The sequence below is a fragment of the Scyliorhinus canicula genome, chromosome 2 (genome assembly GCF_902713615.1).
Source record: "Scyliorhinus canicula chromosome 2, sScyCan1.1, whole genome shotgun sequence".
In the NCBI taxonomy this organism is placed as follows: domain Eukaryota; kingdom Metazoa; phylum Chordata; class Chondrichthyes; order Carcharhiniformes; family Scyliorhinidae; genus Scyliorhinus; species Scyliorhinus canicula.
Genome location: NC_052147.1, coordinates 170,440,865 through 170,461,723, shown reverse-complemented (window position 1 = coordinate 170,461,723; position 20,859 = coordinate 170,440,865). Strand labels below are relative to the sequence as shown.

At 50.2% G+C, this 20,859-nt stretch overlaps 1 protein-coding gene across 1 annotated transcript in view; it reads left to right on the top strand.

Annotated features, from left to right (window-relative positions):
- Positions 1 to 20,859, top strand: part of kcnh3 (potassium voltage-gated channel, subfamily H (eag-related), member 3) — a 1,115,372-nt gene that overhangs the window by 621,543 nt on the left and 472,970 nt on the right. The gene's annotated exons all lie outside the window — the stretch shown is intronic.

Sequence of the window (20,859 nt, the reverse complement as noted above, 5' to 3'; positions counted from 1 at the left end):
GCCCTCTCTCCCGTGCCGAGCTTGCATTTGATTAGCATGCCATTGACCATCAATTAAATCATCCATCTATCCTCTATGTTCTCAGCATCCGCGTCACTGTAGCTGCAAATGGTGAGGAAACATTTACCGCTTTGGCAAGCTGGACTATTCGTATCATCCATCGAAGTTATGTTCACACAACCAGTCATTGATGCATATCTCATTATCCACACTACTTGGTCCTGTTTGGTCAACTGTTGGATGTGAGGGACATTGACTGGCAAAGTGACCCATTCGGCCACACTTGTAACAGATATTTTCAAGCACGGTGCATCGTTGTGGCAAATGTCCATTGTCACATTGCTGGCACAAAATGGCGGATCCATCCAGCAGTTCATATTAGCTGCCCGCACTGAGGCCATGTTTCTTTTGTGAGTACGTCACAGTGCTTATGGTGTCAGTGTCTTCCGCCCGACTAGTGCCAAAATGTTGGAGGTAGAGCGTACTAACCTGCTGTGCAGCTAGCTCACTTGCATGGCAGATTTTGATAGCATTGTCTAATATATGCAACATAGTCTCTAAATTGTTGCTTGAAAACATGCCAATTTTGATCTACGTTCCCCGAGACTTGAAGCTGGTGGGGTGCCTTCAAACGTCCCATCTCTAACTTCACAGTCTTTTGTCTCATTGAGTTACAGATGGCCGTAGTTCACCAGTTCAGTGGAAGAATCTTTTCTTTTCATTCTTCAGCCTATTGCGCCCCGTCTTCTCCATTGTTATCTTTAAGCTTTGATAAGACCTGGTACCATGTTGTGTTCTGTGATACAACCATTGTAATGATGTACACAGAACATCTAGCTCTTTAACTTGAAAGACGATTTATTAACAAACCCATGGAAAGGTAACTAACAAACTGTAATATAGACGATGGCTACTAAATGAATTCAATGAATTCTCCTGGAGCTCCTCTAAGTGAAACGATTTCTTGTACGACTTACTACCAACTGGCGGATGTCTCAAATCACATGATGGATGTCTGATGGAACCTGCTGGTCGGAGGCCGTACCGAAAACTATGTGCACTGATGGACAACTACATACGGTGATATCTACATACATATCACCATAGTGTATAGGTCCTGAAAATGTCAGACCAAGTGCAGAAAATAATCAAAAAAGCTAATGGAATGCTACCCTTCATATCTAGAAGTTTGGAATATAAAGACACAGGGGTTATGCTGTAACTATACAAAGCCCTGGTTAGACCCCACTTGGAGTCACTGTGAGCAGTTCTGGGCATCACACCTTAGGAAGGATATTTTGGCCTTGGAGGGAGTGCAACGTTTGCAAACATGGGGCAGATTCTCTGACAGCTGACACCGAAATCCGGAAATGCAATTGGGACAGAGCATAGCTTCCGACGCCAAAATCATGGCAGGCGCCGGTTTGATGCCAAATCGTAATTCTCCGTCACCTCAATAATGGCATAAATATGCTGAGTCGCATGTAGTTTAAACGCCGTTTGCAACTCATTAGTGGGCCCACGCGCGATTCTCCGCCTCCGATGAGCCGAGTTCCCAATGGCGCAGTCCAACTGTGCACTCAGAAATCGTGAACCTGGCATGGTGGCTGCTGAGAGATAAAGAGAGGAGATAAGACATGGAGAAGAGCGACCGTGGGCTGCCGGCCTGGACACTGGCAGTGCTGGCTGGGGTGGGGCCCTGCCAGGGATGAGGATGGGGGCGGACAGGGTAGGGGGAACAGACCAAGTGGCCACGCGAGGTTGACGAAACCTCATAAGTGATCCACGCCATCGGGAAGTCGGCCCATCGGAAGCGGAGCATCGGTGAAGGGCCTTCAGGTGACGTCTTGAGGCCGTCCTAACGGCATGTGGCATGCTCACCGTTGACGCCGTTCTGGAGGGGCGGAGCATCCGACAAACGGTGACACCCCAATTTCGGCGTCAGAAGGGGTTCTCCGCCCAATCGCCGAATGCAATTTCGGCATCGGCAATCGGAGAATCCCGCCCTTAGTCTCAGAAATGGACAATCCAGCCAATGACACCTGGATTACAGGGTTGAATTACAAGGATAGATTACTCAAATTAGACCTGTTTTTGCTGGAATTTAGAAGGCTAAGAGGTGATCTGATCAAAGTATTCAAGATATTAACAGGGAAAGACAAGATAGAAAAAGATTAACTATTTCTGCTGGTTGGACATTCTAAAACTAGGGTGCATAGTCTAAAAGTTAGGGCTGGACGGTTCAGGAGAGATGTTAGGAAGTATTTCACGCAAAAGGTGGGAGAGATTTGAAACTCAGTTGAAGCTAGATCAATTGTTAATTTTAAATCTGAGATAAATAGGTTTTTGTTAAGCAAAGATATTACGGGATATGGAGTTAGGTCACAGATCAACCATGATCTCATTGAATGGCAGGACAGGCTCGAGGGGCTGAATAGTCTACTTTTGTACCTGTCTTCCTATTAATGAATCCCTCCTCATTATACAATACCAAATCCAAAATAGCCTGCTCTCTGGTAGGTTCCACAACATATTGCTCCAAGAAACAATCTTCAGTACATTCAATTAACTCTCTCTCGAGGCTTGACAATTTGATTAATCCAGTCTATGTGCGTCTTAAAATCACCCATGATTATTGTTGTACCTTTCTTACAAGCCTTCAATATTTCCTGGTTTATGCTGTGCCCACTGCAGAACTACTGTTTGGTGACCTATAAATTACTCCCACCAGAGACTTTGTTCCTCTGCTGTTTCTTATTTATACCCAGACTGATTCCACATCTTAAGCCCCAGTGCCTATATAATTTCTCACTACAGTACTAATCTCTTCCTTTACTAGCAAAGCCAAGCCACCTCCTTTTCCTTTCTGTCCATGCTTCCGAAATACTGAGTACCTCAACTGGTTTCCTTGTAATGACCATGTCTCAGTAATCGTTACCAAATCATAAACCTTTGTCTCTATTTGCACTGTTAACTCATTAAGTTTGTTCCAAATGCTTCAGACATTCAGACACAAAGGACTGGATTCTCCATCCAGTGATGCTGGAATCTGGATATGTGATTGGGTGGAGAATCTCGTGTCAGTCGAAAATCGAGGCCGGTTACTGGCCCTGACAGAATGCCATGCTTCGGGGTCTCGACAGCGGCGTGAATATACTTTATGCTGTACACTAGTGTGGACATGGAAATTGTGCAGTAAATGCCATTGGCATATCATTAATGGGCCCAACTCGACAATTTCTGGGTCCCCCATGATGTTTTGCCTCTGCCAGGAGGAATAAACGGTGGCAAGGTTCACTTGTGGTATGCAAAATCGGGAAACAAGCGCTGAGGCTGCTGAGGGAGAAAGAGAGAGTACGAAAAGTGACCAACATCGCTATAGTATGCTGTCAGTTGTGCTGTTCACCGAGGGGCTTCTGCCAGGGTCAGGAGGGTGGTCAGGAGAAGGGCCGTGGGGTTTGGGTGGACAGGCACCGACCACCAACACGGCAGCCTGCAAGGTAGCCTTGCAGCTGCGCATGCCGCTGACTGCCCACTGTGAACTTAGCGCCTTGGGTCTTATGGGTTCCTCCCCAGGCCACCCCCCAGGTACCCTCTGGTCCCAGCTGACCCATCAACATGGTGCATGCTCCAGCGCAACCAGTGCCATCTTCTCTGCTGGGATGAGGGTGTGTGGGGAGTGGAGTGCCGATATACAGCTCCTGCTTGTCAGGCTCTCCAGTGCCTGACAAGCGAATCACCCGCCAGCGTTCTTTAGAATTGCACTAGTTCCACATGGTGCCTGGTGCTAGCTCATTAGGATGTCCTGAATCATTACAGGACCAATGCAGCTTTCAGGGACATAGAGCTCACGCAAGACCCGGCATGAGCACTTAGGGCGGGATTCTCCCATTACCGTCGCGTTCGGCGATTGGCCAGAGAATCCGTCTTTACGCCACAATTGGGGGCGGTGTTGTTTTTTAGATGGAGCGCCCCCTCAAAAACGGATTAATTGCTGAGTATGCCACACACCGTTGGGACGACCTCAGGACGTCAACTAAGGCCCTGCCCCGATGCTGCACCCCTGATGGGCCGACTTCCTGACGGCGTCGGTCGTGTGTCCTCCCAGTTTCCGGGGACCTCGTGTGGCGGCTACGGACTGTGTCCAGCGCTGCCACATTCGGCGGGGGGGGGGGAGCCGTTCCGCTGCCGGGGGTCCATCTGCGGGGAATTGGGGGACTGGTGGGATGTGGTCCGGGGGTGGCAAGGGGTAATACAATGGGGGACTGTCTGGCAGGCCGGGTCAGCGTGCGGCCGGTGCCATGTTGTACTGCGCGGCCACCGCAGGTCCCCGCCATGCGCATGCGTGGCCACGCACCCGCCCATTCTCTGTCCATATCTGCAAGTAAAGCCGGGGCTTTACGTTGCACGGATGCTAGCTCCCCACCGGACTGACACTTCAGTCGTATGACCAGAAGCTTCCTCTGAGTATATCCGCAAAACCGGAGAATCCAGTCAATAACCTTTAAGTTTGTTCTATTAACACATTTTCTTAGTCTTGTCTGATTCCTTGGTGGTCTCTCTCTCTCTCCCCCCCCCCCCCCCCCCCCCCCCCCGATTACTTAGTTTAAAGCCTAGCTATGCGATTTACCAGGACTCTGGGCCCAGCACTATTCACGTGAAGACCGTCCCATCGGAACAGCTCGCTTCTTCCCCAGTACTGGTGCCAATGTCCCATGAATTCAAACCCATTTCTCCCACACCAACCTTGTAGCCACGCATTTACCACTTTGATCTTATTAACCCTGTGCTAATTTGCTCGTGGCTCAGGTAGTAATCGGGAGATTTTTATCTTTTGGTTCTACTTTTTAAATTTAGCCCCTAGCTGTTCATTTTCCCTCAGCAGAACCTCTATCCTTGTGCTACCTATGTCATTGGTACCTACGTGGACCACAATATTCCCCTCCCAATGTAAATTCTTCTGCAGCCTAGATGGGATAACCCAAACGCTGGCACCAGGTAGGCAACACACCTTCAAGACTCTCAACCTTGAAAAAACAGTGTGTATGCCCCTAACTATACTATCCCCGATTGCAAATACATTTTTCTTCTCTCCCCCCACTTGAATGGCTCCCTGTACGACGGTGCTCCCTGTACGATGGTGCTGTCCCTGCTCTCGTGCACACAGGGAGCAGAGTTTGTAAGGTGTATCCAGGAAGGCTTCTTGATGCAATATATGGATAGTCTGGGTCATGTTGACATCAAAAAGGAGGAGGTATTGGATGTTTTAAAAGACATTAAGGTAGATAAGTCTCCTCAGCCAGATGGGATTTATCCCAGAATACTGAGAGAAGCAAGGGAGGAAATTGTTGGCGCCTTGACTGACATCTTTGTATCCTCATTGGCTCCAGGTGAGATCCAAGAGGACTGGAGAATAGCTAATTCATAGCACTTACAGTGCAGAAGGAGGCCATTCGGCCCATCGAGCCTGCACCGGCTCTTGGAAAGAGCACCTTACCCAAGGTCCACACCTCCACCCTATCCCCATAACCCAGTAACCCCACCCAACACTAAGGGCAATTTTGGACACTAAGGGCAATTTATCATGGCCAATCCACCTAACCTGCACATCTTTGGACTGTGGGAGGAAACCGGAGCACCCGGAGGAAACCCACGCACACACGGGGAGGATCTGCAGACTCCACACAGACAGTGACCCAAGCTGGAACTGAACCTGGAGCTGTGAAGAGTTTGTGCTATCCACAATGCTACCGTGCTGCCCAAATGTGGTACCGCTGTTTAAGAAAGGTAGCAGGAATAATCCAAGAAACTATAGGCAGTGAGCCTCACATCAGTAGTAGGTAAATTGTTGGAGAGAATTCTCAGGGGCAGGATTTATACCCATTTGAAAAGAAATGGACTCATTAGTGATAGACAGCATGGTTTTGTGAAGCGGGGGTCGTGCCTCGCTAACTTGAGTTTTTTGAGGAGGTGACAAAGATGATTGATGAGGGGAGGGCGCTGAATGTTGTTTACATGGACTTAAGTAAAGCCTTTGACAAGGTGCCTCATGGCAGAGTGGTACAAAAGGTGAAGTCACACGGGACCAGAGGTGAGGTGGCAAGTTGGATACAGAACTGGCTCGGTCACATAAGCAGAGGGATGCAGTAGAAGGGTGTTTTTCTGAATGGTAGGTTGTGACTAGTGGTGTTCCACATGAATCCCTGCTGGGGCCTCTGTTGTTTGTAGTATACATAAATGATTTGGAGGAAAATGCAGCTGGTCTGATTAGTAAATTCATGGATGACACCAAGTTTGGTGGAGTGGCAGATAGTGTTAAGGATTGTCAGAGGATAAAGCAGGGCATAGATAGGTTGGAGACTTGGGCAGAGAAATGGCAAATGGAATTTAGAATCATAGTATTTACAGTGAAGAAGGAGGCCATTCGGCTCATCAAATCTGTATAGGCCCTTGTAAAGAGCACGCTAACTAAGCCCATACCTCCACCCCATCCCCATAAACCTATCTAATCTTTTTAGACGCAAAGGGCAATTTAGCATGATCAATCCAACAAAGCTGCACATCTTTGGACTGATGATGCGGAGATGCCGGCGTTGGACTGGGGTGAGCACAGTAAGAAGTCTTACAACACCAGGTTAAAGTCCAACAGGTTTGTTTCAAACACTAGCTTTCGGAGCACTGCTCCTTCCTCAGGTGAATTAAGAGGTATGAAGGTATACCTCTTCATTCACCTGAGGAAGGAGCAGTATTCCGAAAGCTAGTGTTTGAAACAACCTGTTGGACTTTAACCTGGTGTTGTAAGACTTCTTACTGTGCATCTTTGGACTGTGGGAGGAAACCGGAACACTCAGAGGAAACCCACGCAGGCACGGGGAGAACATGCAGACTCCATGCAGATAGTGACCCAAGCCGGGAATCAAACCTGGGACCCGGGAGCTGTGAAGCAACAGTGCTAACCACTGTGCTACCGTGCCGGTATAAATGTGAGGTAATGCATTTTGGTAGGTCTAACATAGAAAGGAAATATACAGTCAATGGCAAAACTCTTAGCAATATAGAAAGTCAGCGATATCTGGGCTTACAGGTCCACAGATCTTTGAAAGTGGCAACACAAGTGGACAATGTATTCAAGAAAACATATGGAATGCTTGCCTTCATTGGACGGGCATCAAGGATAAAAACTGGCAAGTCATGCTCCAGTTGTATAGAACCTTGATACAGCTGCACATGGAATATTGCGCACAATTCTGGTCTCTACATTACCAGAAGGATGTGGTGGCTTTGGAGAGGGTGCAGAGGAGGTTTACCAGGATGTTGCCTGGTCTGGAGGTTAGCTGTGCAGAGAGGCTGAATAGTCTCGGACTGTTTTCATTCGAAGGTTAAGGAGCGGGCTAACAGAGGTCAACAAGATTATGAGGGGCATGGATAGAGTGGAGGGGCAGGCACTCTTTTCCAGGATGGAGAGGTTAGTCACTAGGGGGCATAAGTTTAAGGTCCAAGGAACAAAGTTTAGAGGAGATGTGCGAGGCAGGTTTTTTTTACACAGTGCCTGGGGAACACGCTGCCAGGTGAGGTTGTGGAAGCAGATACATTAACGGTGTTCAAAAGGCATCTTGACATATACATGGGTATAGAGGGATACAGCACTCGGAGGCGCTGAGAGTTTTGGCCAAGGGTGGTATCATGACCAGTACAGGCATGGAGGGCCGCAGGACCTGTTCCTGTGCTGTATTGTCCTTTGTTAACAAGAGGAAGAGATATTTTCATAAATATGTATTAAGTAGTCTTGGGAAGAAATCATTTGATGTACAACCATAAAATTTGCATGTTTACTTTTGCAAAATCAATCCTCAAGAGTTACCTTTCTCTTGACAGAAAGTGCAGGTTAATGAAAAAGAAAATGCTGGAAAATCTAAGCAGGTCTGGCAGCATCTGTAGGGAGAGAAAAGAGCTAACGTTTCAAGTCTGACGACTCTTTGTCAAAGCTAACAGACAGAAAAAGTGAGAAATATTTATCCCATGGAGTGAGAATGAAAGATGAGTCATAATGAAGTGCAGGTTAATGTTCCCTCCATTAAATCACTCGGGTAATTGTCAGTAGATTACTAGTGAGTATGCACATAGTTTTAGGACTTTAATGCTGGGATAAAGACAGATCATTCTTAATTAGATCAACACCAATCAGAAGGATACTTACCAATTTCCCTTTGACCATGGGGAGAATAAATGCACGGACTCTGAGACTGTAAAATAAGAAAAGTTGCATTTAATCTATCAGCCTCCCTTTGATCAAATAAACCACAGCACTCACTCGGCTCATAAACAACAGTCCTTTCATCTCAGTACTACAAATATGTGTGTATCTAAGTGTAGGTGACAACCTTCATGAAAAGAGACAGTGGGCGCGATCTTCCAAAACAATTTCCAAGTGTTGTAGCGAGTGGGAATTGTCGCAGGTTTCCCGGCGCTCGGCCCAGCGAAACCAGCAACGTAATCCAACATTAATTGGTCCACTTGAGGAGGGCTCACGGACTTCTTGCCGCCAGTAATGCTTTGCCAGCCGATTCGCCGGGACCGTGCTCGCCAGGCCCCCACTAACAAGGTCAACCAGCACTTAAACTGCACTCACTTGGCCAACCCCAGCCACCTCGCAATAATGGCGCTGAGGAGACCAGCCCCAAGATTTGGGGACGCTGACCTAGGGAGGCTCCTGGACACAGTGGAGGCCAGGAGGGATGTTCTGTTCCCTCGGCGGTCCCGGAGGGTGAGCCACAAGGCAGCCAGTTCTGCCGGGGATGATGTGGCGGCAGCAGTCAGCTCCAACAGTGTGACCAAGTGGGCTGGCCAGCAGTGCAGGAAGAAAGAAGGTAAATGACCTACACCAGGCAGCACGAGTGAGCAGACACCAATGCCCCCAAACCCACCAAAAGGGTGCATCCTCCCCAAACTTTCCAAGTGACCCCCAACCCTCCATCCCCCTTTCCTCCCAACCCCATATTCACACCCGCTCTCCCTCCATTGTGAACCACGCGTGTGGTTGACGATGCTCTCTCTGTGTCTCCTCAAGAAAAGCTCTCACGCAATCAACGGAAGAGGGCTCAGACAGGCGAAGGGGTGCTGGACTTGAGAATCCCTCACCTCCTTCGAGGAACGGGCCCTGGAGCTGACCGGAGTGGCAGAGGACAGGGCGGTCACCATGCGGAGGCTTGCAGAAGCCGCAGAGGTGAGGATCCACCGGGCTCCACCCAGAGGACCTGTCAAACATGAGTAGTGATTGCCTTACTGACTGACCCATCCCTCCCACTGATCACAGGTCCATTCTCCTGCAGGTCCTCCAGCTGACAGCACCGGCCCATCCTGGGTGGCACACTCTCCTGATTCTGAGGAGGACACCTCAGAGGAGAGCTCCGACGGTGCAACCGTTATAGTCGCGGCACAGCTGTCATCCCCACCCTCCACCAGTGCAGATACACACACCTCGGTGGAATATGTGGACATATTAGTTAGTGGACAGGCCTCTGGGGCACAATCTGGTGAGCACCACACTACTGATGATGTACATGCTGTGTCCCAGCCTGATGCTGAGCCTCTGGAACAGGGTCACCCGGAGCTGACGGAGACGATAGGGAGCAGCTGGGACATTCAGAGAAAGATGTCAGCATAACTCCAGCAGATCCATAGCCGCTGGAGTCCCAAAGGCTATGAGCACAGGAAATGGCGCCGGCAATGAGGAGCAAGCACTGAGGCAAACACTGCTAGGTTGCCGACCGAAGTGGAGCTTAGTGCAATCATCAGCCTCATGAACGGAGGTGTCCAAGGCTTCACGCAGTTGGTGACGGCCATAGCTGCCTCACTGGGGGATGTCACCCAATACCAGACTAACCTTGATGAGGTGCTGGGGGACATGTCCCACTCTCGGGTGGACATGGCTGAGGCCCTGCAGAACATGTCCCAATCACTGAGGAGCGTTGGCGAGGGCATCAACACGATGGTGCGGAGCATGGGGAACCACCAGGCCAGCCAGAACCAGATGATGCAGGGGCAGCCGGGGCTTGAACCAGGTGCCCCTCCATCCCAAGGTGAACGGCAGGGCCCTATGGGCACCAGGCGGGAAGAGGAGGCGCTGGGTGCCCACCTGGACCCATCCCATGGAGTGGCAACGGTCGCCACCAACTCTCATGAGTTCCACCCCTCTGATGAGGCTGTGTGTAGCAGGCTGTGCATGTGCCTCCGACAAGTGAGCTTGGCCCTCCAGCCCCAGAGCCCCCAGAGGATGCCCGCCAGGGCATCGAATACCACGGGACAAGGTAAGCAGCTGGCTGCTTCCACCTCTGATGTGCACCCCGGGGAAACACCAAGACGTAGTGGTAGAGCTAGGAGGGACAGGCATATTGAGCATCACTGAGGTACCGGGGTAGGGGAGAGGTCGTGGGGAGTTAGGTATGGAGCGGGGAGGGATGCGGTTGGTGTCTGGGGCATTGGGAGGGCAGCACCATTGGGAATGGGGTATTGTACAACACATTATACAACATTTTGTACATACATTGTGATGCTTCTGTCACTTTCTTCCGCAATGTGGACTGACCCCCCGGACCCTTTGTCCATCTCTCCAGGCAACCCCCTCCTCCCCATGGCACCCACACACCCTCCGGTTGTGGACATGACCCCAGAAGTGTGTGCCATCCCCTGGGTGTTCAGATGTAGGCTGCTGCATGTGTGCTTTGCCTCCGCAGTGTTCAGTCATCAAGGTGAGATTGGGATGTTAGGCAATGCCCCCCACATGCCACATGGCCTGCCTACCCACGGGAATCCACTTGGCATGTGTCAAGTGCTCATGTAACCATGATTACCAATTCCCTATCAGCGATAGCCTTCAGCCGCGCAGCACGAATCCTCAGCAGTCGGTGGGGGTTATGGGTGATCATGGGGCAGATGGACAGGGACAAGGGATGCCTCCGGAATGGGGTTGGATCCAGGGGTTGGCATGGTGGTGCAGTGATCAATTGTCCCTGCAATTGCCACCCCAGCGTCTCCCTCCCCCCAGCCCAACCTTGCCGAGAGTCCCTCACCTCCCGCCAAGCACTGGATTGGAAGCCCGGGACACCCGGGCTCTTTGACTGTGAGCAAAAATTGCTGCTCACCTCCTCGGCTCCCCACAGAAGCCCTTCCATCTGATTCACATTTTTCAACAGCAGTGTGACCACTTGCTGGAGAGGCCGAAGAATGACGAGAGGCCGGTTGATATGGGGTCGCCCTCATTGATTATATGGAAATGGGGCTTAAGTGATGATTAAGTGATCCCAATTTTGCCAACAGGAGCAGGCCGGTTGCTTTGCGAACTATTTGGTGCCCGCCGCGGATCTTGTTTTGGGCCTCTCCTGCTATTCAATGGCTTCATATGCTTGAGCGCGAGTGTAACGAGCCAGGAAGATCGCGCCATCTGGCTGTTCATGCCGGCGGGACCTTCCAGTCCTGCCAAGTGCACAGCCCTGCCGTGGGCTTCCCGGCAGCGTGGGGAGGATTCAATGGGAAATCCTATTGACAACGTTGGGACCAGAAGATCCTGCTAACTGCCAATGGTGGGGCTCCTCCCACCACTGTAAGCACATTGCGGAAAGGCCAGAGAACCACATCCAGAAAGTATCTCACACTTCATTCATACTCACTCATGTATTCTTATTCTAAGAGGAGTAGATTATTCAGATGCTGAGGCCTATTCCAATATCCTATTAGACTGCATCTGATTTGTATCTCAACTCAATTTATTTGCCCTGGTTTCATATTCCTCGATATGCTAACCTAACAAAACATCTAAGGATGTCACTCTTGAAAATTCCAATATATTTTGTGCCCATAGACTTTTAAGAATGGGAATTTCAGATGCCACCTACTTTTGCTGCAAGAAGTGCTTCCTGATTTCACTGCCAAATGGCTGCATTTTAATTTTAAGAACCTGGCCACTTTTTCTGGATTCCCCACTTGAAATAGTTTCAGTATCTATTTTATCAAATTGCTTTATCGTTTTAGAGACCCTGATTAGATCATTTCTCAATCTTCTAAACTCAAGGGCATACAAACTAAGTTTATGCAAGCTGGTCTCATAACAACCTTGATAATATTCTGGTGATTTCTGCACTGTCATCCCTCTGCAACTTTACTGAGGGTTGCGACCTGAACCTGAACGCAGTACTACAGAAATGGGGCAGGATTCTCCAGTCTGCTCTCTTCTGGAGTAGAATCGCTCCTGGTCTCCGCTGGCATGAGAAGCTGCGCCCATGTGCAATTCACTCTCCTTCTCCATGTAACTGTATACAAATAAGGGCATCCTCTCTCTCTCCCCCTCCCGCCCCACCACCACCACCAGGGAAATTACGGGTCAACCCCCAGCATGCACATATGAGGGTGACCTGACCCCACCTATCCCCCATCAGACCCACCCCCCAGACCCTCCAACAGACCAAACCCCAAGTCCCTCCATCAGATCCCCCTACCATCAGAGACCCATGGTGTCAATTGGGAACCCCACTGCCTACAGAGAGGGCGGAGAATCCACCCATGGTCTAACCACAGCTCTATATAGCTGAAGCATCGCTCCCTCACTGTTATATTCCAACCTCCTTGAGATAAACATTAATATTTCACGAGATTATTTGATAAATTTCTCTACCTGTGCACTTGTTTTATTGAGTTCTGTACATGGACACCTTTGCTCCTCTGCAGCTGCCAGCTTATAATCATTCAGGGAATATTCCGATTTGTCTTTCTTGTATCCACAATGAATGGCTTCTCACTTTCCCACACGGAAATCCATCTGCCATAATTTGTCCATTCGCTTTTTGTTTTATTTATTCATGTGGTGTGGGTTTTTTTGCCAGTGCTTATTGACCATCCCGAAACAACTGATTGGCTTGCTGGAGCATTTCAGAGGACAGTTCAGGGTTAACCATGTTTCTGTAGGTCTACAGTCACATGTATGTCAAATCAGGTAATGGGTCTGGAGGCAGGCAAGGACGGCAGATTTACTCTCTTAAGGAGATTAAACTAGGATTTTTACTACAAACTGGCAGTTTTATAGTCACCATTATGAAACCGTCTTTTTAAAAAGAAATTCCATGCATTTTAATTAACTGATTTTCAAAATTCGGCAGCTGCCCTGGTGGGATTTGAACAAGTTTCTAGATCATTCATCCAGACCTCTTGATTACTAATACAGTAACATAACGGATGAACCATCAATTGAACGCGAGACGAGTTGCTGTACAAAAGTAAGGCTTTAATAAGCTAGATGTTAGCCCTGCGGTCGACTACAGTAAACGGACGACCGCCGGGCGTACTGGGTATTTATACCTCGCCCTGGAGGCGGGGTTAACTCAGCCTCTCGACCAGTCGGGGAACCGTCACATGACTGGTCTCAACCAATCGGTCGAGAGGCACATGACCGACCAGGGCTAATGGTAAGCCGGTGTTCTGCACCAATGGCAGGCAGCTATGTTAATCATACCACCACATTCACCCCTTGCGGAGAAAGAAGCCGGGGGGGGGGGGGATATTAACGAGAGCTGGGGTGGGGGGGGGAGAACTGGTGGTATGAGTAGTAGCCAGAGAAGGGGAAAAAAAAGGATTTGGCTTCCCACTGGCCCAGACATTTAACAATAGTACATATTGTCCACACAAGGTCCATGATGTTGTTGAAAATTAAATAGACTCGATCAGCCTTTTCGTTGCCCGTGACGTCCTAGCAGACCACCGCAGTGGAGTTGGTGACGTTAGTTCAGCCGATGGTGGTGGTTCCGCTGATGTCCTGGAGTATGGGAGCGATGGTCCTTGAACTGTCTCCGTCACCCGGGCTGGTGGTGGAGACACCATGGATGGGGAAGGGGTGGCCTGGGTGGGGTGCTGGGGGAAAAAAAACAGGGGGGGGGGGGTCTGTGGTGAAGGGGGGGGAAGGCCGCACGCCGGCGGGTGCCGGGTCCCGGAGAGAGACCGCGTCCTGCCGACCGTCGGGGTACTCCACGTACGCATACTGCGGGTTAGCGTGGAGTAACTGACTTGTTCCACCAACGGGTCAGACTTGTGCACCCGCACATGCTTCCTGAGCAAGATGGGTCCGGGGGCGGCCAGCCACGTCGGGAGAGGGTATCCGGAGGACGACTTCCTGGGGAAAACAAGAAGACGTTCATGAGGTGTCTGATTTGTTGTGGTACAGAGGAGTGAGCGGATAGAATGTAGGGCATCGGAGATAACCTCTTGCCATCGGGAAATAGGGAGATCTCTGGACCGGAGGGCCAGTAGTATGGTCTTCCAGATGGTACCATTCTCCCGCTCGACTTGTCCGTTACCCCGAGGGTTATAGCTGGTCGTCCTGCTAGAGTCAATGCCCCTGTTGAGCAGGAATTGACGCAGCTCATCGCTCATAAATGAGGACCCCGACGGCTAGGTATGTATGCGGGGTAGCCGAACAGGGAGAAGATGGAGAGGAGGGCCTTAATGACGGTCGATGTGGTCATGTCGGGGCAGGGAATGGCGAAGGGGAAACGGGAGTATTCGTCGTTTGCCGCCAGGAAGTAAATGTTGCGGTTGCTAGAGGGAAGGGGCCCCTTGAAGTCAATGCTGAGACGTTCGAAGGGGTGGGATGCTTTGATCAGATGTTCGGGGCGGTAGAAGTGCGGTTTGCACTCTGCGCAGATGTGGCAGTCACGGGTTACTGTCCTGACTTCCTCAATGGAGAAAGGCAGGTTGCGGGCCTTTATGAAATGGTAAACGGGTCACCCCTGGATGGCAGAGGTCCGCTTGGAGGGAGCGGAGGTGGTCTATCTGCGCGCTGGCGCAGGTACCGCGGGACAGGGCATCAGGAGGCTCATTGAGCTTCCCAGGACAATACAAGATCTCATAGTTGTACGTGGACAACTCGATCAGCCACCGTAAGATCTTGTCATTCTTAATCTTGCCCCTTTGTGCATTATCAAACATGAAGGCCACTGACCGTTGGTCTGTGAGGAGGGTAAACTTCCTGCCGGCCAAATAGTGCCTCCAGTGTCGCACAGCTTTGACTATGGCCTGGGCTTCCTTTTCCACTGAGGCGTGGCGGAGTTCGGAAGCCTGGAGGGTTCTGGAGAAGAAGGCCACGGGTCTGCCCGCTTGGTTCAGGGTGGCCGCCAGAGCTACTTTTGATGCGTCGCTCTCGACCTGGAAGTGGAGGGGCTCGTCGATGGCGCGCATCGTGGCCTTTGCGATGTCCGCTTTAGAACAGTACAGCACAGAACAGGCCCTTCGGCCCTCGATGTTGTGCCGAGCAATGATCACCCTACTCAGATCCACCTAATACCCGTAACCCAACAACTCCCCCCCCTTAACCTTACTATTAGGACACTACGGGCAATTTAGCATGGCCAATCCACCTAACCCGCACATCTTTGGACTGTGGGAGGAAACCGGAGCACCCGGAGGAAACCCACGCACACACGGGGAGGACGTGCAGACTCCACACAGACAGTGACCCAGCCGGGAATCGAACCTGGGACCCTGGAGCTGTGAAGCATTGATGCTAACCACCATGCTACCATGCTGCCCAATGCTACCATGCTACCATGATGCGGCTAAAGGCCTGGCAGGCCTCTGTCGACAGCGGGAAGGTCGTGGTTTGAATGAGGGGATGGGCCTTGTTGGCGTAATTGGGAACCCATTGGGCGTAGTAAGCGAAGAAACCCAGGCAGCGTTTGAGGGATTTGAGGGTATTGGGGAAAGGGAGTTCCATCAGGGGGCGCATGCGTTCAGGGTCGGGTCCTATCACTCCGTTACGCACTATGTAGCCGAGGATGGCTAGACGGTCGGTGCTAAACACGCACTTATCCTTATTGTAAGTGAGGTTAAGGAGTTTAGCGGTTTGGAGAAATTTCCGGAGGTTGGTGTCATGGTCCTGCTGGTCGTGGCCGCAGATGGTGACATTATCGAGGTACGGGAAGGTAGCCCGTAATCCGTACTTGTCGACCATTCGGTCTATCTCCCGTTGGAAGACCGAGACCCCATTTGTGACACCGAATGGAACCCTAAGGAAGTGGTAGAGGCGCCCATCAGCCTCGAACGCGGTGTACTTGCGGTCACTCGCGCGGATGGGGAGCTGGTGATAGGCGGACTTGAGGTCCACAGTGGAGAAGACTTTGTATTTCGCGATACCGTTTACCATGGCAGAAATACGGGGGAGAGGATACGCGTCCAGTTGCGTAAACCGGTTGATGGACTGGCTATAGTCGATGACCATCCGGTTTTTCTCCCCAGTCCGGACCACCAGCACTTGGGCTCGCCAGGGACTGTTGCTGGCCTCGATGACCCCTTCTTTCAGCAACCTCTGGACCTCGGACCTGATGAAGGTCCGGTCCTGGGCGCTGTACCGTCTGCTCCGTGTCGCGATGGGTTTGCAATCGGGGGTGAGATTAGCAAACAAGGAGGGGGGGTCCACTTTGAGGGACGCGAGGCTGCAGACAGTGAGGGGGGGGTATAGGGCTGCCGAATTGGAAGGTCAAGCTCTGCAGGTTGCACTGGAAGTCCAGTCCTAGGAGTGCCGGTGCGCAAAGGTCAGGGAGGACAAGGAGTTTGTAATTTTTAAAAACCTTCCCTTGGACCGTGAGGTCCGCGATGCAGCAGCCGGTGATGCAGACGGAGTGCGAACCTGAGGCTAACCCGATTTTGTGTTTTACAGGATGGACAGGGAGCGCGCAGCGTCTTACCGTGGCAGGGTGAACGAAGCTTTCCGTGCTCCCGGAGTCCAGCAGGCAGCACGTCTCGTGGCCGTTGAGGTGTATCGGCGTCGTTGTTTTGGCGAGAGTGCGTGGCCGTGACTGGTCGAGTTGAATGGCCGCGAGCTGTGGAGAAGAACCACCGTCGTAGTCGTCGTCGGCCGAGTAGGTGCTGGCAGAACCTTGTGTGCCAGTCCAGGGTGGTGGTGCCCACGATCCGCACGTGGAGTCGGGGCCCCAAGATGGCGCCGCCCAGGACCCGCACGTGGAGTCGGGGCCCCAAGATGGCGGCGCCCAGGACCCGCACGTGGAGTCGGCGCCCCTAGATGGCGGCACCCAGGACCGGCATGTGGCGTCCGGGGCCCAAGATGGCGGCGCCCGCAGGGCCCTCGTGGTTGCTGGGGGCGGGGTTAGCGGTGCCGGTGGGCCGAACGGAGCGGCTGAGAGCGGGGGCAGAGAGGCGTGCAGGCCGGGCACAGGGGCCCGGGGGCGGAGGGGAGAGGTTTGCGCGGTGCGCTGGAAGGCCATCCCTTTCCTTGCAGATACTTGCGGAGTTCCAGCTCCCACATGGGACACTGACCTACTCGGCTACTGCTGGTCGCTGCGACCACAGACCGTTCTGGGTTCATGAGGCGTTCCATTGCCTGCATGGCCATTTTCTCTGACTCACTTTAAATTTTGGAACGGGGGTGTTGAGGTTATGTCTCACAAAACGGGTAAGGCTTACGCTATGTTCCGTTCACAAAACTACCGAAAGTTTGTCGCAACAAAAATGCTTTCAGGTTTTCCTTACAACCCTGTTAGTACGCATGCACTAAACACACTTCCGAATTACGTTTATTCCTTTGAACACCTTGAATATTTGTGATTTCTTTCCTTTTTCTTTACCAGATTTCTAATTCAAATTTCAGGGTCCTCGACGGAGTGGGGGTACCACTTGTAACCGTATCCCGTCAGGATGTCGCCACTAAATGTTGCACGTTTTGATATGGGTGTAAAACGCGTTTATTGGGGTGTATTAACTTGCCTCTGTTAAAGGCCGTGTGCTTAACACCACTAGGCTCTGTCTATGTATCTTTCAGCTCAGGAGTCGCCAGTTGCCGTATAGACAACTCACAAAATATCTCAAGGTCAGGTTCAAAGTAATAAAACGATACACCGATTAGTAAGTTCCAAACGATCAATATTTATTATACAATTATAATAAATACGCATGCACACACTAAGGGACTAAGCTATGACTAAACTAAGCAAACAGAATACTTAACTACACAGGAACAGGCAAGGTCAGGGAGCGAGGCCTTCGTCCCGGTCTTGGTCTGCAACCTTCAGAAAGCGTGCTGGTCACTGGGGGTCTAGCGGGCTTGGTTCGCGTAGCGAGCGTCGTATTGGCACTTACGGTTCGGCGGCTGGTGCTCAACGGCTGGAGTCAGGATACACGTTGGAGTTCTTGGTCAAAGCCGGAGCACGAAACAACAGACAGGACCACGCGTGGGGGTCTACTTTTATAGGGGTCCCCAATGTCCTTGCCTTTTCCTGGGCGGGCTTTACCTTCAGGTATCGATTGGATCGCTTCCAATCGATATCTTTTGAATTCCTCCAATGTGAGGGTCTTTCTCGATGGTGGGGGCGGTTTCTATAGTGGATACTTCTGGTGCCGCTCTGTCTGGACATCCACTCAAGTATCTTATTCAAACCCAAATGTGGCCATTGTGTGTGCCTAGATCTGGACTGCCTCATTAGTATGTAAAACATTCTGCCATTATCACCTTTGGTTTGAGATCTTCCACCTGGCCAGAAACTGGTTTTGCTGCTTGCAAAATGCTAATGAGTGTTTGCAGGCTGTTTGCCTTGGCTAAACTGTTTTTCCCTGCAGTCTTAGCGATTCTCCATTTTGTTTGGTTCAGTGTCCATTTTAGGTGGCTACAGTGGCTACACCAATAACCCCTCCTAACCTTTTTGGCCACTAAGGGCAATTTATCACGGCCAATCCACCTAACCTGCATGTCTTTGGACTGTGGGAGGAAACCGGAGCACCCTGAGGAAACCCACGCAGACACGGGGAGAATGTGCAGACTCCGCACAGACAGTGGCCCAGCAGGGAATCAAACCTGGGACCCTGGCGCTGTGAAGCCACAGTGCTAACTACGTGTGCTACCATACTGCCCAATTTAATTAACAATGGCCTTATCACATTGAAGTGTGATAGCATTGACATTAATGACTCAGAGGAGCTTTGTTACCAATTGTTCAAAATAGCATCAACTTGTCCATCAAGCTATATCATGTTCTAAATCACACTGATGAGGCAGAACAGCAGCAGAGAAGGAAAAGACAAAAAGCAAATCCTGCACTTTGGGCCCCACTATCTCATGGGACCTCCTGCCCATGTACCCAAGAAACTATGGGTCAAAAATCAGTCTGTTCCGTCAAATGAAGAACCATGGCAGAAACTCATGATCTTGAGCAGGGTAATCTTTGAATCGACAGTCAACGATGATGATTTCTCTTAATATCCTGAAAAACTTTGATCAACCCATCCTTTAACATTCCAAATCGCAAGGGATACAACCCAAGTTTGTGTAATCTTTCCTCATAATTTAACCCTTGGAGTCCTGGAGTCCAACATTATTCTGCACTCCCACCAGGCCCAATATATGTTTAAGTATGGTACCCAGAACTGCTCGCAGAACCTCAGATAAGGTCTAACCAAGCCTTTGTATGGTTGAAGTATGCCTTCTACCCGCTTGTAATCCAGTCCTCTAGATATAAAGGTCAAAATTCCATTCGCCTCTGATTATTTTCTGTACTCGACCATGATTTAGAACAGTACAGCACAGAACAGGCCCTTCGGCCCTCGATGTTGTGCCGAGCAATGATCACCCTACTCAAACTCACGTATCCACCCTATACCCGTAACCCAACAACTCCCCCTTAACCTTACTTTTTAGGACACTACGGGCAATTTAGCATGGCCAATCCACCTAACCCGCACATCTTTGGACTGTGGGAGGAAACCGGAGCACCCGGAGGAAACCCACGCACACACGGGGAGGACGTGCAGACTCCGCACAGACAGTGACCCAGCCGGGAACCGAACCTGGGACCCTGGAGCTGTGAAGCATTGATGCTAACCACTATGCTACCGTGCTGCCCACAGATGTTTAATGATCTATGTAACCGAAGGCCCAAGCTTATTTGGATCTCCAAACTGTTTAGCTTTGCACTATTTAGGAAGTATCCTGTTCTATCTATTTTAAGTCCATGGTGGATGATCTCACATTTTCCTACATTGAAATTAATTTGCCACAGTTTTGCCCATTCACTTAATCTATTAATATTTGTTTGTAGTAATATGCTTCCATCGACACTGCATACAATGCCACCTATTTTTATGGTATTGCTAAATTTGGTTACATGACTTTCTATCATCATCATCTGAATTAATAATAAATATGATAACTTATTGAACTCCCAACACAGATATTTACAGAACCCTACTAGTCGCATTGTCCAAATTAACATTCTTGCCCATTGTCCCTGCTCTGTCTTCAGCTGTTCAGACAATTTCCTCACCGCGGCAATAATTTGCCTTCAATTCTATGAGCTTCAATATCTCTGTGCTGGAGACATTCAAGAGAAGCATATCTATTGCTGATGTGTTCACTTCACTCTGGACAGCACTGTTCAAAACATTTGACATACTGAAGTCCAGATACACAGATATGTACTTTTTAGATTTATGTAAGTTTCTTTTGTTTTCGACACAATAACTTGCATTAAAATAAATGACAATTTTTTAATATTTCAGCCTCAATCTCACAAGAACCACTGTATTAGAGACAAAAAGCAACACCACCTCCCCCCCCCCCCCCCCCCCCCCCCCCCCCCCCCCCGTCCCCAGCCCCCATGCACTGAATTTCTATTTGCACCAAATTTCCAACTTTTGCACTATGCTTGTTCTGAACTCTGGCCTGTGATCTTTCTGGGCTATCCACTGTGGCTTTTAAATAATATTTAGAGGACAATTAATTTGCTGTTTCAATATAGAAGAAAATGCTTCAATAAAATATACCTTTATTTATCTGTAGTTAGCACATGATTGGGATTATCCTTCATCTCAATT